Here is an 18,346-nt window from a genome sequence, read left to right as displayed (position 1 = left end):
AGTTACGTTACCTGAGAGGAAGGGTGATTATAAACTTGAAGAGCGAATCATTTAGCATTTGAAAAGGCTTTACATATGGGTGAAGGGAGGCCTCGATAAATCGCTAATATCCACATTTTTTTGGCGTTTCCTGCTCATCCAAATACCTACAGTTTATTCTCCTTCTCCTACCAGATCGAATTTTAGTGTTGTTGTAAGCTGCACTTTATATGAAAGCCAACATATTAAAAGTTCATTAAACGTAAATTTGATTATTGATATCTTTTCTAGTTGTGAAATATATTTACGTATATTTAAGCGATGTAGGAAAACTAACAATTAGCAATATTCCTCATAGTTTATACTCCCTCCGGATAAAAAAAAAGTGTCCACTTAGCCTTTTTTTCTTGGATAAAAAAAAGTGTCCACTTATTAAATCAAGAAACAATTAACCTTATCTTTCCAAATTTGCCCCTATTAAGTGTTATGTGATCAAATCCCAATGCCTATTTAATTAGGGGTAGTTTAGTCAATTTACATATTGAGCGAATAGTTTCTTAAGGGGTGTCTGAAATGACTAAGTGGACTCTTGTTTTGATCTGGAGGGAGTAACATTTAAACAAAGCTTAAAAGAACTATAGTAGTAAAAATATGTTTGAAATTTAAATAATAACAAATCTATAAATTTATCAGCACTCACCCGTGCGAAGCGCGGACAAGTTCACTGGTTTAGGATAAACTTATGGGTTCAATTGAGCCCATAGCCAAACTGTGGGATTCACCCCCACCCCGATTGCTAGTTTTATACTTCACTTTTTTTTTTTTTTTTGTACTTTCTCAATGAAACAAATTAAAAGGTATTCTTCCATTATATCCGAGATGTTAGTGTTATGATTTTAATGATGAAAAATTGTTGTGTAGATACTATACTCAAAGGATCAACTAAATGGATTGGACACATAAGCCCAATAGATAACAGGAGTTCAGTCAGCTGAACAGAAGGGCAAGCCCAAGTCGGCTGCATAAGGAAAGGAATTCAAGGCTAAATAAAAATAGGCTACTGCGTATTTTTGGAACAAGAATCAGTTTTACTCAAGCATTTAAATCAGCACAATCATGGGGAGTCAAGCATTAAATCAAATCTGCTATACAAGGAAACAAGCATCACTCCAACAAGGCAAATGGCGCATAAGGAAAGCAGCTGTACAATCTTTATTTCACATCAACAATGTACAAGGAAACAAGCATCACGCAACGGTGATACCACAGAAGGAAAGGATCATTATAAGTCTTAATAAGCTCTTGCATTATTCTTGGAAATTAGGATCCTCAAATATTCCTAATTTACAAGGATCAAATCTCTTGGGTTGACATCTCTGCTGAAAAAAAGGAGTCTAACGGCTAAACATTAGAAGACTATATATTCGAGGTTCCAGAGACAAAGAAAGATATACATTCGTCTCATACTCTCAAGTTCTGTGCTTTACTTTTCACAAACATTGTATGCTTGAGTGATATAATGTAAACGAAAAAGAAAGGAGAGATATAGAATAGTTTGTGAGGCATTGTATCAAAAAGATTTCGAGTGTTTGAGTGTAGACGTAGGAGCTCTATTCAAACAAACCATTGTACCAAAACGATTTACAAAGGCTGCGAGAGAACACCTTTGCAACCCAAGGGAATTGGACTAGGATTCACGTTGAATCGAACCGGTATAAAATATACGTGTCAATTTTGATTCTGCACTTTTATCACTGTATTACGATATAGTCGACTAGTGTTCTCAGTTAGTTGGCTATCTGAACGAAAAAGTTACAATTCACCCCCCCCCCCCCCCCCTCTTGCACTTTCAATTGGTATCAGAGCAAGGTCTCACACTTCATTGCTTAACAGCAAGTGAGAAAAGATCAAATGGCTGCATATCAGATCCCTGGTGCAATTTTACAAGATGGGCACTCCACAACGAGGCCACCCTACTTCAATGGTGAACACTACTGCCATTGGAAAGAAAGGTTCAAGATCTTTGTGCAATCAATAGATTATCAAGCATGGATTGTGATCAAGAAAGGACCTAAACCTATTCCAAATGTGGATGCAAAAGATTTAAGTACAAAAATTGATTTGGAGTCGCATGATGTGACTAAAGAACAACATGAGACTCTATCAACAAATGCTAGAGCAATAGCCTTATTGTACTGTGCAGTTAGTGGAAAGGAATATGCCAAAATATCAAACTACGAGACTGCAAAAGAAATGTGGGATAAACTTGAGGTCACATATGAAGGAACATCAAAAGTAAGAGAAACCAAAATCGATGCTCTAAGGCATGGCTATGAAGCCTTTAGCATGAAGGATGATGAGAACATTGAATCAATGTTTACCAGATTCAGCAAAATCATTGGTGAACTCAAATCTCTTGGTGTGACTTACACTAACTCTCAACAAGTGAGAAAACTTGTCAGAAGCCTACCCAAAACTTGGGAAACAAAAGCAATTGTTTTAGAAGATGGAAATCTGGACAATTTTACATATGATGAACAAAGAGGAAATCTGATGGCCTTTGAAAAGAATCATATTCAAAGATATAAAAAGGATGAAAAGAAGAAAATGGTTGCTTTCAAGTCACAGGCTGAAGAATCTGATGATGAGTTCAAGGAAGAAGAAGTGGCTATGATCTCTAGGCATGTAATTGAAGCCATGAGAAGATCAAGAAACAGTAGAAAAGGAAATTCAATTTTCAGGAAAGGTAAATCCTCCGCTGTTCAAAGAAATGATGGAAAATGCTACGAATGTGGAAAACATGGCCACATTGCATCTGAATGCCCTGATGCAAAGAGGAAACCATCAAAAAACTATCAAAAACAACGAGCATTCAGCAATTGGAGTGAAGATGAAGTCTTTGAAGATGATGAGGAAGATATGGAAAACATTTGCTTCATGGCAATTGGTGAAACTAGCGAGATAAGACCCTATCACTGTTCCAACTGTAGCGAAACTCAAAAGTTGCTTGACCAAAATCTCGAGGATTTAAATAGGGTGTTTAATGAATATAAAAAGCTTAAGAGGGAACGAAGGGACTGGGAACTTAAACTAGAAGTAGTTGAAATAGAAAGGAATCTTCTTCAAGAAGAAGTTGATGACTTGAAACTGCAACTTAATGGGTTGCGCAAGTCCACCAGTCATAGCTTAGTTAAATCTAACAAATCGACTTGAAACAACAAGTCCACTGGGAAAAGACCTATCAATAGCAGCAATACCTCTGATAATTCTAAAGATGTGTCAACCAATTATGAGGAGACAAATCAGTCTAATAAAAGTTTTCAAACCCTTGACAGAAAGTCTCCAAGAAACTTTCATAAGTCGACTACTCAGTCATTTTCTGAAAATCACTTTTCACAAAAATGTTTTTGCTGTGGAAAAACGGGTCATAAATATTTTCAATGTAGATTTCGTTATACACCTTCTCCAAGTTGGATATGGAAACCCAAGACTGATCATCAAAGCACTAACCCTCAAGGACCCAAGGAAGCTTGGGTACCTAAAAGAAAGTAACTACCTTGTTTTGCAGGAACACTACAAGAAGAGGTGAAAAGGGAAATGGTATCTAGATAGTGCGTGTTCCAATCACATGACAGGTGACAAAAGCTTATTCAAATCAATTACTGATTTTGATGGAGGACTAGTTACTTTTGGTGACAATTCAACAGGAACGGTAATTGGTACAGGAACTATTTCTTTTAATAATTCATGTGATATCTCTAACGTTTATCTGGTTGAAGGACTCAAATATAATCTCTTGAATATCAGTCAATTGTGTTATTCTGATTTAGAGGTAAGATTCAAAAAGGCCATTTGTGTTATAGAAGACAAAAGCTGGAAAAGAAATTCTTCTGGCGACGGAGAACAAGAAATGTATATGTGCCCGACTCCGTTAAAAGTCCAGCTGGACATATTTGCTTGGCATCTATGGGAGAAGATCCTTGGGTTTGGCACAAGAGACTTGGACATGTTAGCATGCGGCTAATTGAAAAATTAGCCAAACACGATTTGGTTCTAGGCCTGCCTAAAATAAATTATTCAGAAGATCATATTTGCGATGCTTGTCAGAAAGATAAGCAAACAAAAAGTTCTTTTAATTCCAAAGATATTGTATCTACTTCTAAACCATTGCAGCTTCTACACATGGACCTTGTTGGGCATTGGAGGAAAAAGGTATGCTTTCGTTATTGTTGATGATTTCTCTCATTTTACCTGGGTTATATTTCTTGCTCATAAGGATGATACTCTAAAGAATTTTAAGTTTTTCTGTGAGAAAATTCAGCGTGACAAAGGCTACCACATTACTTCCATAAGAAGTGATCATGGAGGAGAATTTGAGAACAAAGCCTTTGAGGATTTCTGCAATGAACAAGGTTATGCGCATAATTTTTCGTCACTAAGATCTCCTCAGCAAAATAGTGTCGTTGAAAGAAAGAATAGAACTTTACATGACTTGGCTAGAACAATGATTTTAGAACACAATATGCCACATCACTTCTGGGCAGAAGCTGTAAGCACAACATGTCATGTATTAAACAAGTGCTTGATTCGACCTATTCTAAAGAAAACCCCTTACGAGCTGTGGAATGGTAAGAAACCTAATATTAGCTATTTTCACTCCTTTGGGTGCAAATGTTTTGTGCACAACAATGGAAAGGACAACATTGGTAAGTTTGATCCTAGAAGTGATGAAGGTATTTTCGTTGGTTACTCGAATAATAGCAGATCCTATAGAGTTTTCAATAAACGCACTAAATCTATTGAAGAATCTGTTCATGTTATTTTTGATGACACTAACCGTTTAGTTGAAAAAGAAAAATTTGCAGATGAAGATGTTTACTAGTCTTCAGTCACTACGACTACTACCCCAACTGATCAAACTCTCTCATTAAAAGAAACTACCTCAGCTGATGAGTCGACTAATCTTACGATTGGACCCGTTCCAAACGAATCGAGAAGTGAGCCTGATTATCCTAAAAAGTTTGTTATTGGTGATATAAATGAAGGAATGAAGACTTAAGCTTCCCGTAAAAATAATGCAAATCTAGCACTCATATCTCAACTCGAGCCTAAGAAAGTAGATGAGGCTTTAAAAGATGATCATTGGATTAAGGCGATGAAAGAAGAATTGGATCAGTTTGACAAAAATAAAGTATGGAATCTAGTTCCCAGGCCTGAAAAAGGATCAGTAATAGGAACAAAATGGGTGTTCAGAAACAAGTTGAATGAAGCAGGCGAAGTGGTGAGGAATAAAGCTCGACTGGTTGCCCAAGGCTACTCACAACAGGAAGGAGTCGACTATGATGAAACATTCGCTCCTGTTGGACGGTTAGAATCTATTTGAATTTTACTTGCTTATGCTGCTATTAAAGGTTTTAAACTATTTCAAATGGACGTTAAAAGCGCTTTCTTAAATGGATTTATTGAAGAGGAAGTCTTTGTTAAACAACCACCTAGTTTTGAAAATCCTAAATTCCCATATCATGTGTTCAAGCTAAGTAAGGCCTTATATGGTCTTAAACAAGCTCCTAGAGCTTGGTATGATCGACTAAGCACCTTTTAGTAGAACATGGGTTCTCTAGAGGAAAGATTGATATAACTCTTCTCATTAAAAGATCCTCATCTGGAAATTTAATCATTCAGATTTATGTAGATGATATTATTTTTGGAAGTGCTAACCCATCTTTGTGTAAGGAATTTTCTGATCTCATGCAAAGTGAATTCGAAATGAGTATGATGGGCGAACTAACATTTTTCTTGGGGCTTCAAATTCATCAATCGGACAAAGGAATATTCATCTGTCAAAGTAAGTACACAAAGGAGCTTGTTCACAAATTTGGTCTAAATGATGCTAAAGCTATGAAAACTCCTACGAGTCCTACATGTTCCATTGATATAGATGATACAGGTAAAGCAGTTGATGAAACTAAGTATAGAGGAATGATAGGCTCTCTACTATATCTTACTGCTAGTCGACCAGACATCATGTTTAGTGTTTGTAAATGTGCTCGTTTTCAGTCAGCTCCTAAGGAATCTCATCTTAGTGCTGTAAAACGAACAATTAGATATTTACTTGGAACCATTTTCCTATGGATTATGGTATCCCAAAACTAATCCCTTCAATCTAGAAGGATTTTCTGATGCTGATTTTGCAGGAGATAAGGATGATAGAAAAAGCACAAGTGGTTCATGTCAATTACTTGGAAAATCATTAATTTCTTGGCATAGCAAAAAACAAGGATGTGTTTCTCTCTCTACTACTGAAGCTGAATATATTGCTGTTGGGCAATGCTGTGCTCAACTCTTATGGATGGTGCATCAACTAAGTGATTATGATTTACTATTTAAACCTGTTAAAATTTTCTGTGATAATTCTAGTGCTATATGTTTATCAAAAAATCCTGTGCATCATTCTAGAGCAAAACATATAGATATTAAACATCATTTTATTAGAGAACATATAATCAAGGGGTCCATTGAATTACAGTTTGTTTCCACTAAAAATCAACTTGCTGATATTTTTACAAAACCCTTACTTGAGGAAAGATTTTGCATGCTTAGAGAATCTCTAGGAATTATGGATAAACTTGTATAACTATGTTATTTTTGGTAAATTGATTAATTTTCCTTCTCTGAAACTCCCTCTGTCCTTTCATTGATAAACGCACCCTAATTCCTCCCCAATGCTCGCTTTTCAATAAATATCATCATCACTCTCTGCCGTCTTCTCATTTTTCCCACTACCTCTTCCACTTCCCCATAAACCCTTCCAATTCCATGACTCTTCCGTCTTCTCACAACCTTTATTAAAACCATCCATCCCTCTATCAGTCTTCACTCAATAGTTTTCCTCCGTTCCAATCCATGGCTAAAACTCAGAAACACTCCTCTCTCTCCACTCGCAAAAGCACGAGAAACAAAAACAAAGGTAAAGCCTCATCCCCTATTCATGTCGAATCTGATGGCTCTGATTCCTCCCTTCACAACTCTACAAATTCGTTGTCTCTTCGTTCCTCGAGCAAACGTGACCATGCAACTGAAGCTTGTGGTGAGTCTTCCAAGAAATTTAAGTTTGACTATGAAAATGCCTTTCTTGACCGTCGCCATTTCTGGTCCACCCCAAACTCTGATCTATTTCACTCCCTTAAAGGTAAATCTTTTGCTCATGGTAGAATAGTGGATTTTGATGTAATCTCGTCACTACATTGCAATATTCAGCAGTTTTTTGACTTTCAAAGTTGGGTAAATCTTTTCTCCTATGCATCTACTCGAGTTTATGAACATCATATTCACATGTTTTATGCTAATCTTAGAGCTACGAAAGATGATGAACTTGAAACCCTTGTTTTTGGCACTCGTATTCTATTTGACAACTCTGGTTTTGATGAAATGTTCAATATCAAAAGCTCTAGTTTTTCTGCTTTGTCTCATAACTCCTGGCCATCTGATTTTGAGGTCACTTATGAAGAGGCTAAACGGTCTATTTCCCTTGACTCAACTGGTTCCCTTCCCCAAAGCCTTAGGCCCCAAACATTTGTCTTTTGAGACCCGTGTGATTGCTCACATTGTTGCTACTACTATACTGCCTCATGTAGGCTCTTTGTCAACCCTCACTCAGCGTGATACTCTTCTCACCTATTGTCTGGTTAAGAAACGTAAGGTCCACCTTTCCTCCCTAGTCATGAACCATATGTTGGACTTTGCTTCTGATCCTACCAACTTGCCCTATAATATGCTTATTATTCGCATTATGGAAGCCCATCATGTTAATCTTGATGACCACCCCCCTATTTTTATTAAACAATGTTATGACTCTAGAGCATTTGTTAGCATGGGATATGTATTTATGGATGACGTATGGGTTCTCAAAAAGAATGTAGATAAGGAACTTGACCAACCCTGTCCACCTGTTTTTCAATCATCCAAACCTTCCTCCTCCAACCTCCGATCTGATCATCCCTCTGATATTCTTGCTAAGCTCTCAGTCCTTGATGACAAAATTGACTCCCTCAAAGATCTCCTTGTGTCACTCATTTTCATATGGAAAAAGTCAGGGATGTCTCTAAAGAAACTGGTGCTGATATTGCTCGACTGCGTCTTAAGATTGATGGTGGCTTAAGGGAAGCAGGCAAGTTGGCTACTAAACTGCAGGGTATTGTTGATGGTCTGCCTGCTAAGTTCACTGCAACTCTGGTCGCTATGAAGGAAGCTGTGGTTAACAGTTTAGCGTACTTTCTTCAGCCCTTTGCTCAACGAACGGGAGTCGGGAGTTATAAGTAACAACGATCGATGGGGAGCAGGATTAATTATGTTCTGTCCTGTTTGTTTAAGACAATCTTTTTTGGTTTTGGTTTTGGCCATTAGTCCATCTTGACTATGTTATTTTTGCTTAATTATCTGTAGACTACAGCTTGTGGCTGATCGTTCAGCCTTATAATCTAACCTATAGTTTGTAGTTTTGCTATATTATTATTATGGCCTTTACTATGTGTCTTTCTTTCTGATTGATGCCAAAGGGGGAGAAAGAGTCCATTCTGGACCAGTCAACTACTCAGGGGGAGAAGTCCAGGGAAGTTGACTACACTTACACTCACTTTGAGTAATTTTTTTTTATCATCATAAAAAAGGGGGAGATTGTTAGTGTTATGATTTTAATGATGACAAATTGGTGTGTAGGTACTATACTTAAAGGATCAACTAAATGGATTGGACACGCCAAGCCCAATGGACAACGGGAGTTCGGTCGGTGAACGAGGAAGGGCAAGCCCAAGTCGGCTGCATAAGGAAAGGAATTCAAGGCTAAATAAAAATAGGCTACTGCATATTTTTGGAACAAGAATCAGTTTTACTCAAGCCTTTAAATCTGCACAATCATGGGGAGTCAAGCATTAAATCAAATCTGCTATACAAGGAAACAAGCATGCTCTTCCTGATTCCAGTCTTAGAGGAAGGGTAGTTTCAGAGTTCGGGGCCTGTGTGCCTTGTTTCCAAGATCTGGTGGATAGCTTTCATATTCCCTCGGGCTTTCATTCAGATAGAGGGGCAGTCTTAATTTATCAACCAAGAAAGTGCTTTAGCTTTTATTTAATACAATATATGGAAAGGAAAAAGGTCTCTTAGGGCTACCACAAATAATAGACTGACTAGTCATTTTTGAAGATCTTACGCGGAGGAGCGAACTCTTCTATCGTGTTGCATTTTCTCTGGTGGACCCCTCCCTCTTGCTGACTCTATTAAATCGGAGAATTCTAACGCTATGTCACATAAAACTCGCTAATAGTTCCACCCCTCCCCTTGTTGATCAAACAAAAGTGAATGACTCGTTCATTAGGGACCTGGAGATTGACCGAGTTGGCCGGGCTGTAGTTGCAGCAAGCAGTTGCTTTGAACATTTTTAGCTATGCTCTCTGCTTCTGATCGTCTTCCACCATTTGCACTTTGAACAAACTTTCATTCTGACAGTTGGCGGTAGATTAGACTGCTTTTATACCTTATCTCAGGTTACCCCTTAGTGCGGGTATGGGGCACTTCATCAGCAGTGGTTCGTTTAGCAAGTGAGATTGTTGTAGTCGGTCCTAAGGGGAGAACCTTGCTGCTTACTTGCTATATCCCCGCGTCCTTGCACGGCCGCAAGGATAAAATGGTTTGGCTCGCTGTGCCTCCCTCTTGCGAGAACTAGTGAGCTTTTGAATAATTTCAGATCTCCGCCCTTATCTCTTATTCCTTTCTCGCGAATCACTTTCCTCGGGAATACTATCCTTGACTACACCCTCCTTGACTTTTTTACCCAAACACTTATCCTGAGCAATCTTCGGGGGGAGGCGGGACACTGCGAGGTGGGTAGTTTATCTGGGGCGGATGCCTCCTAAAGAGTAATGGAGGTGTGCGAAGGTAGGCTCAAGCTAAGATTCTGCTCGTGAGCGTAATGGTATAAGCCTGCCTGACTGTGAGACCTCTAAGGTTTTTTATATTCGGTGGAAGGCAGGCTGAAACTCTGCCCCAACCAAGTGAAACTAAGGGTCTACCTAGCAGTGCTTCATATCTAAATTGCTCTTTGTCTAAGATTGGACTAACGGTACCAAAGCAGGCATCCTTTTTTGTTCTTTTGATTTTGGCAAGGAATAACAGACTTACATCATGATGTCTTTTTCGTCGTTATTCTGATTTTGGTTTTCGTATCATGGATCTTGGGTCGTGCTTTATGGCATTTCCACTATCAGAAAAATCCAAGCCTATCGTCGTAGAAGCTGTTCCTAGGAAATATTATGGGTCTTGGGTATCCAATCAATTAGTCCCACAAAGCCTCGAAGCTTAAGCGAAAATGAAGATCCTCATCTCTGAGTCCTTTGTGGAAAAATCATTCATATAAATCTAATGCTCCTACTACAGTTAGGAAATTGTAAGCTCCCATTTCAAATCAAACAAGTGAGGAAGCCATTCCTAAAAGGAAGTTTCTAGCCGTCTTTCTTGAGGAGCGAGAAAAGAGAGGCGCCTATTTGCCGAAACGTAGCTTTCATTCATAAATAGAATTCGGAAAATAGTCAGACTAAACGAAAAAGGTAGGGCTTGAACTGGCCAAAAAATAAGATTCTTGCCGAATCTGAGTTTGCTGCTCCAACCACAGTGGGAGAGTTTAAAATGAGTAATGTTAACCATTCCATTATTCACACAAACCCTTCGACGGGGGGCTTCCAACTGAGATTCATGAAGAGAAGAGAGGACCCGACCTCACAACCTGTGTCGAGCCTATGAAAGAGTATGCCCGAGTGGAGGCAGTGAACTTGTAGATCATCTTTCCTGAGGAATGGAAGGATGTAGTGGTATTCGAATTCTCCAGCTACACGATGAGAAAAAAACATCCGTCTTGGAAACAAGGCACACAGGCCCCTGAGCTGAGCTCCTTTCGTCGGACGATTACTCTTGTCCAACTATTTTCTCCATGATTGTGGCCACCGTGAGATAAATGAGAGAAACTTATCTCTGCTATCCCATCAACCCCAGCTGTCGGTGTCGAGACGGGAATGTTGGTGAGCGTAGACTAGTACGGTTCGAGCGATCGCGGAGCTAAAACAGCTAAAAAAACGAAACTTAGCTTCTCTCTCTCGCTCTCTTAGATAGAAAGGGGTTGGAGAGAATGACTTTCTGAAATTCTTTCCTTTCTAAAGTTGCGCGCTTAGGCGAAGAAGAGCGAGAACATCGGAACGTTCCTTTATTCGAAGGCTAATCTCAACGATTTCACTCAACCTTTCCTCGGTATAAAGCAGAGCAGGACCGTTGGCCTGATCTGACTCCTTACCTAACCGCCCTGGTGTATGTTTCCGATGCGAATTGAATACGGAGCTCTAAGACGAGGGAAGCGCTTAAAAGCCCCTTTATTCATACATTGAATATCGATATAGCCGGATAATGACGCAGAACAGGGTATGTTTAACATCCTTTATTACTTTCCGATCGACGCCTCGGGTGTAGGCGGAACTCCAGGGCATTACTACCACGGCTACTATCTACCCGAGCCCAAAGAAGGAAAAAAATGGACTAAAGCGAGGAGTTCATTAGCCATACAGACTAAGGCGAGGAGTTCATTAGCTATACATAGTGTTGGAGGATGGGGGTCAACCTCTTTCATGAGCGATAGAAATTGGTTCCCTACGACGTCTTCTGTCTTCGCGCTTTCTAAAAACCACCCTCTGAGTCAAAGCAACTCTGCGGTCTTTTGGCAGATGCCATCAAATAACTGTTCTAAGTTAGGTGGAGTGCTTTGCGCGTCCGATGGCTGTCAATCAGCTCTGAAGGTTGCAAAGCCTTTAGAGTGCCCCTGAACGGAAGGAAGGAAATATATTTCGAAATCTTTCCTAGCGAACAAGTAAAGAAGGAATGACCGAACGAAGTCGCTAAAGGCAGGTATCCATCCTTTCATTTGATCAAAGGCATCCGAGCTGAAGTAATTCAATTCACTCGAAAGGAGAAGAGAAAGTTCTAATCTAAACTTCCTCCTTCGCCTTCGCTTAGTAGCACTACTATTGCTATAGGTTAGAGAGGGCTATTTAGCGCATAGCTAGTTGGAAAAGCTCAAACATGTAAAATCTCAAGGGCTCAGAAGAGGCTCATTTATGCTAATCAAATTAGTACTCGTGCGCATTCACTCATTTTTTCTTTCTGATAGGCCAACTCAAAGAGGGAAATGCAAGGGGCGTTAGCGGTCTTTTTTGCCTCGCTTGCTACTGGGAAAAGAGAGCTGCTGTCAGGAAAGGAACCCCGGGACTGAAAACTAAAAGGATAGGAATGAATTGAATAAAGAAAGAATATATAGAACCTTGAGTATTTTCTCTTCTCGGCAATGGTTGAGATCCGATTTCGGGTCATTTCTTGGTGAACATGATCTGCCATAATCTCTTCGAGCTTTTTCTTTCTCCGAATCAGTTCCTAGTGTCATTCAATCAAGATTCTCCATCAAGAAAGGGAAGATCCTTGACTTTAGGTTGGGTCGGTCTCATCATTAGGAAGAAAAAAAGGAGAGGATTAGGTATTCCTGTCAGTGGTCAAGAAAGCAGGAGCAAAGGGTGTAAGCGTAGGCTGCATGAGCTCGTGTAGTACTCACCCCTATCTCTAAAGGGGATTATGCACTCCACTCGCTGCCTACTTAATGACGAAAACTGCCCTTGTAGACTTTTCTTTTGAAGAATCTGATTCGCTTCAAAGCTTGATCTCATCTCTCTTCTTTTGAAAGTTTAGTACTATTATTGTTGGCATGGAAGGAGTTCATCTTGAATTTCCAGTACAGTGATTGGAGGTCCAAAACCATTTCCATCATTACCATAACCAAACTTGAAGCTGTAGTTACGGACGCCTCAGGTTTTTGGTTCAAACGTGTGAGAAGTTCATATACAGTGAGCCCCTTAGACAAAATCTAAACCTCGTTGCTTACATTAAGAATACAAACCCGACCTTGGGGGAATGACGCTACAAGAAGAACGCGACGGTCCAATTATCGGCAGCAATAGCTGCTTACACTAGGATATACCTTTATCCCTATATCTCAAGAGAGGAGGCTTACTACACGGACACAGACTCCGTCATGTGGTTAAGCATCTCTCCTACGCGATGTTGTTTCTCCTTTTGAGATAGGAAATTGAAGCTAGAAGATGAAATAGAGAAGGGTATCTTTTTAGCGCCCAAAGTTTATCGGTACCAACCAAAAAAGGAGTCAATCCGTCTATACTTCTCTACAAAAGTCTTCCTCGCTACGCCGGTCTAAATTACCTAAATTCTACATCGGCTCGCACCGAAAGGGATACTCGAGTCGGTGATCGCCAAGGAAAGGGAGAAAGTAAATGTGGCGCATAAGGAAAGTACCCGTACAATCTTTATTTCACATCAACAACGTACAAGGAAACAAGCATCCCACAACCAGTCGATACCACGGGGAAGAAAGGATCGTTACAAGTCTTAATAAGCTCTTGCATTATTCTTGGAAATTAGGATCCTCAAATATTCCTAATTTACAAGGATCAAATATCTTGGGTTGATATCTCTGCTGAAAAAAAGGAGTCTAACGGCTAAACATTTGAAAACTATATATTCGAGGCTCCAGAGACAAAGATAGATATACTTTCGTCTCATACTCTCAAGTTCTGTGCTTTACTTTTCACAAACATTGTATTCTTGAGTGATATAGTGTAAACAAAAAAAGAAAGGAGAGATATAGAATAGTTTGTGAGGCATTGTATCAAAAAGATTTCGAGTGTTTGAGTGTAGACGTAGGAGCTCCATTCAAACAAACCATTGTACTAAAACATTTACAAAGAGTTGCTGAGAACACCTTTGCAACCCAAGGGGACTGAACTAGGATTCACATTGAATCTGAACCAGTATAAAATATCTGCGTCAATTTTATTTTGCACTTTTATTACTGCATTACGATATAGTCGACTATCTGAACGAAAAAGTTACAATTCACACCCCCCCCGCCCCTCTTGCACTTTCACGAGAAGCACTATTTCTAATATATGTAAAGTTGTCAACTAATTGACCTAACATCAGCAAAAGGAAATTCTTGTAGGTATAGTTCCTATATAAGGGGTCGTGAATCTATTTTCGCCTTCATTTTCTTATAAGCTCTTCACATGAAGGCCACTTCCCATCTAAGAAGGTTCCCTAACTATTTTCTCCTCGTGGAGTTCAATATTCTCCCAATGAAAGCGTAGAAATTATACTAATTGAGAGGCTATATTACATTAATTATTCAAAGAAGTTAAATTTATTACCTCTTTCTATTAGGAGTTGTTTATTTTACCTCATCAAGATCGTCCTCGTCATGTGAAAGATTTTTGAATAAAAGTAAATCCCTTAGCTCTTCTCTCTGCATGAAGTTCAGTATCCAATGCATGGAATCAGAGGCGGATGCAGGATTTGAAGCTTGTGGGTTCCCAACTAGCAGTGTCTGTTGTTATTGAGTTCTCAGTTCAAATTTCTTGTATATTTGAAGGGTTTCACATTATAAATACAAGGTTCGGATAAAAGTTGTGGGTTCCCCCGAACCCACACCCAATGGTGTGGATCCGCCCCTGCATGGAACAAACCTATAATATCATAGTAGTTGAAATTGGTTTTGCATTATTGCAGCGGTCAAAATAAGAAGGCCAAATTTTATGTAGTCCATTTTATGTTTGTGACAATACCTATATATGTATTTATGTTTTGAAATTGTGTTGTCCGCATTTGTAATTGTGTATCAGACGTATAAAAGGATCGAAGGATCCAAATACAACTCATCAATTCATTTTGTATCATTTTGATGGAATGAAAATATCTAACTTCTGTCGTCCTTCCTAGGGTTTTCTTTTCACTACTTGCTTTTGCAACTTCTAATCGTACATGGTATTAGAGTAGGGAATTAAGTAGATGATCTTATTTTGCTTATTTGACTGATCCTGCCCTTGTACTGACTTCAAAGTTCCTTTCAGTGACCTTTAACCTAAGGTTTCTGGCTCAGAGGCGGATCTAGGATTTAAACTGCAGGGGTTTAACCTTTTAAATTTTTTAGCATTGAACCATTATATTTCTAACGTTATGGGTTCATATGTACTATTTATTATAATTTTAGTAAATTTTACATATAAATTTATAGACCGCATCGAAAGTTTGGGGTTCACCTAGTTATAGTGCTCCATCCGCCTCTGTGGACCTGGCTTCAATGGTTTCAGTATTTTCTGTAGTAGTTCTTCACGGATCTGAGATTGTTCTTCGATTCGAGAAAAGTTGTGAATTTTGCAGACTTTAGTTGAAGCAGGATAGTGTTCGTGTACGACAGTTTTTTGACTACGACCTTACGTCTTCAGGTGTAGGAGAAGAACGCAACAGTTTCTTTTATACTATTACGATATGTACTTTGTCAAAATAATATCTAATTATATTGTGTGACGTTTGGTGAGAGTAATTATTCAATGCTATAATTCAGTATCTCTAAACGAGTATTCGACTGCACATTCTATGGAATTTACTTGTTACATGTCTTTTGTTCCTCCCAAACACACACGCAAGTATATGCGGTCGTACAAGTAATATAAAAATAAAGTTCAGATATTGTACTAACAGGGATTTATGATTAACTATTTATTAAATTAAACTAATGCTAATTATCTAAACAAGAAATAAAATCCAAAGTTATATTTACAAACTAACTAAAAATAAAAAAAAGCAAATAAGGAACTTCAACCAAGAAAGAGCAAATTTTTATTGGAGAAGAGATAGATCTAGGACTATTACCACTAACAATCCAGTTGAGTCTTTAAATCGTTCTACCTATCAATTTCCTGAGTTACTAGTTGACGGGTTAATCAGAATCTCAGATATTCTTTCGAACTACTCTAAGTTCGTAGATGCTACTATAACGCCTATATTTCTATGGTCGTCAGAGGTAGCAAGAACGCGTTTACTTCTCCGTAACCAACTAAGTAGGTCTAAAGTGTATATTTCTATCCTCAGTAGCGAAACGAATAAATCGAACAAACTCTATTTATTCTTATTACGTATGTGAATTCCCTCTTTCAAGTCCAACTCACGCACCACAGATAGTGCTCAACTATTTCGTGAAATAATCAAACAATTAAGATCAAGAATAAATAAGTAACCTAAAGATGGAAAATCAATAGATATAAACGATAATCAAACGTCAACTTTCATATTTGTGTCAAAACTCTAGAACTAAAGAGTTTAGCTCCACATAGACATGGAGGAAAAACAACAAATCATCCGAAGAAAAAAACGTAAAAAAAGAGTACGCAAAGAGCAGGCTTAAAACCCCGTAACTATGGCCTCCACGCGACTCCCCTCTCTGCAGCCAAAGTTAAACAAAATCATGTAGAATATGTATTTATACATCAGTGCCGCTTTTAAAAACCAAATTCAATTTGGATCGGGAAAAACTGCTGAAAATAAGCCTGGCGTGAGCAAAAATTCCAGTGAACAATTTTTCTCGTCATCTGTTGCCTTCGTCAATTGCTGCCAGGTAATATTTCAATTCCTCCGATTTGAATTCTTTCCTTGCCCATTCTTAATGTCAATCATTACAAAATAAATAGCCAACCTTCACATAATCATTATGTGCCCCTCTCGTCTCTTGTCATTTTTTCCTTTCTTTTTCTTTTCGTTTTTCTTCCGCACTTTATTCAATTTTGCTCTGAATTTCTTCAATTTCAAACCGTATTATTCATAAATAGTAAAAATATAATATTCAACACAAAGTAATATAGTAGTACTCAAAAGATGATTAAAAATATTAAAATGTGAGGCAATTAATAGCTAAATATATGCCTTTCAGGCCGAACATCATCTTTGAGCTTCCTTTTTTTATTTTTTATTTTTTATTTTTAAAACAACAAATATAATATTATATTAACTACATAATAGAAATATTACAAACCATACTTGTGTCACTTAGGACACATTTGTTACCCATACTTGCCAAAACATTAAAGTCTCGTTCATCCAGAGACTTCTTAGCTACCATAGTACTAGATTTATCATTAGCTAGTAGATGTACAACATAGAGGGGTGGAATAACAAAATGTTGAACACTATTTGGACTGGTCTTCTTGAGAGCTTCCCGTGCTAACATATGCGCCATCTTGTTTCCTTGCCTAAAGTTGTGCTACAGCAACACTTGTTTCCCTCGGTGCATTAACCCTCTGCAGGAAAAAATTAAAGTATTGTAAGTATAATGACCATGACATAGGCTTTAATTACCTCCGTATAGTCTGTCTCTAAAGCTGCCTATCAAGTGCGAGTTGCAGTCCTTCATTGAGTGCTTGAAGTTCTGCTTGCTGTGGAGAGTTTGCGTGAGTGGTCCCATTGAAACCTGCTATCCAGTCTCCAGAGCTATATATATCTGAATATCCCACCTATCCCTCCCAGTTGTGAATTAAGGGAGAAAGCACCATCGATGTTCAACTTGTACCATCTTTGAGGAGGAGGATGCCATTGAATGGTGATCAACCTTTTTGGATTGTAGAGTTCACTGTTTCTGGATAACAAGAGGTATTCGAGTGTTCGAGATATGACTGTATTATAGCTTACCTAAAAGGAAGTGTTGTATGATGGTTATTGTTTCTTGTGATCCATATGTTCCAAAGAACAAAAGGATACAAATCATCCCATTTTTTTATGTGGTGGGGAAGAGGGCGAGAGCCATTTCGGATGGTGTCCAGCCAGTGTTGGTGCGTGTTGGAGGTAGGGGTAAATCCTATGATAATTGATAGCCCAAGGTGATTGGAGTTAGGACCGTAAAGGAAGATATGGGTTGTAGTTTCTTTTTCCATCCTACAAACCAGATATTGGTCGTCTATATTCATTCTTATATGATGAAGGAAAGCTCTACTAGGGATCCTATTGTGCTAAAAAAGCCAAAGTAGAAACTTAATTTTGTTAGGGCGCTTAAGATTCCATATCCATTTAAAACTGTTGGTGGCCAGATTCAGGTTTCTTAATAAACTGATAGCAAGAAGCTGTGGTGAACCTGGTAACAACATTGCTAGGAGCCCAAAGGGGGACACCGGGAGTATCTTTAGGTAAAGGAAATGTAATGGTTTTTATGTGTTGACATATTTCTTGGGAAGGTCAAAAGAGAGTTTCCCCAAATCCCAAATATTATTCTTACACAGCTGATTTAGTTTTAAGCTCATATCTGAACTGTTTAAGTGGCCAGGGATACAATATCTTAAAGGTTCTAGATTAGGGATCCATTTCGTGTAGCAAATATCAATTTTTGAGTTCAAAGAGGGGTTCCATCATATAAATTTTGTCACACCCCAAACCTGAGGAGGCGTGGCCG

General features: G+C 38.5%; 1 pseudogene; it reads left to right on the top strand.

Annotated features, from left to right (window-relative positions):
• The first annotated feature begins 1,890 nt into the window (after positions 1-1,890).
• LOC132062443 (uncharacterized) lies at positions 1,891-6,613 on the top strand (annotated as a pseudogene).
• Positions 6,614-18,346: the final 11,733 nt, after the last annotated feature.

Source organism: Lycium ferocissimum, chromosome 7, assembly GCF_029784015.1.
Source record: "Lycium ferocissimum isolate CSIRO_LF1 chromosome 7, AGI_CSIRO_Lferr_CH_V1, whole genome shotgun sequence".
Lineage (NCBI taxonomy): Eukaryota > Viridiplantae > Streptophyta > Magnoliopsida > Solanales > Solanaceae > Lycium > Lycium ferocissimum.
This window is presented reverse-complemented; position numbering and strand designations above follow the sequence as displayed.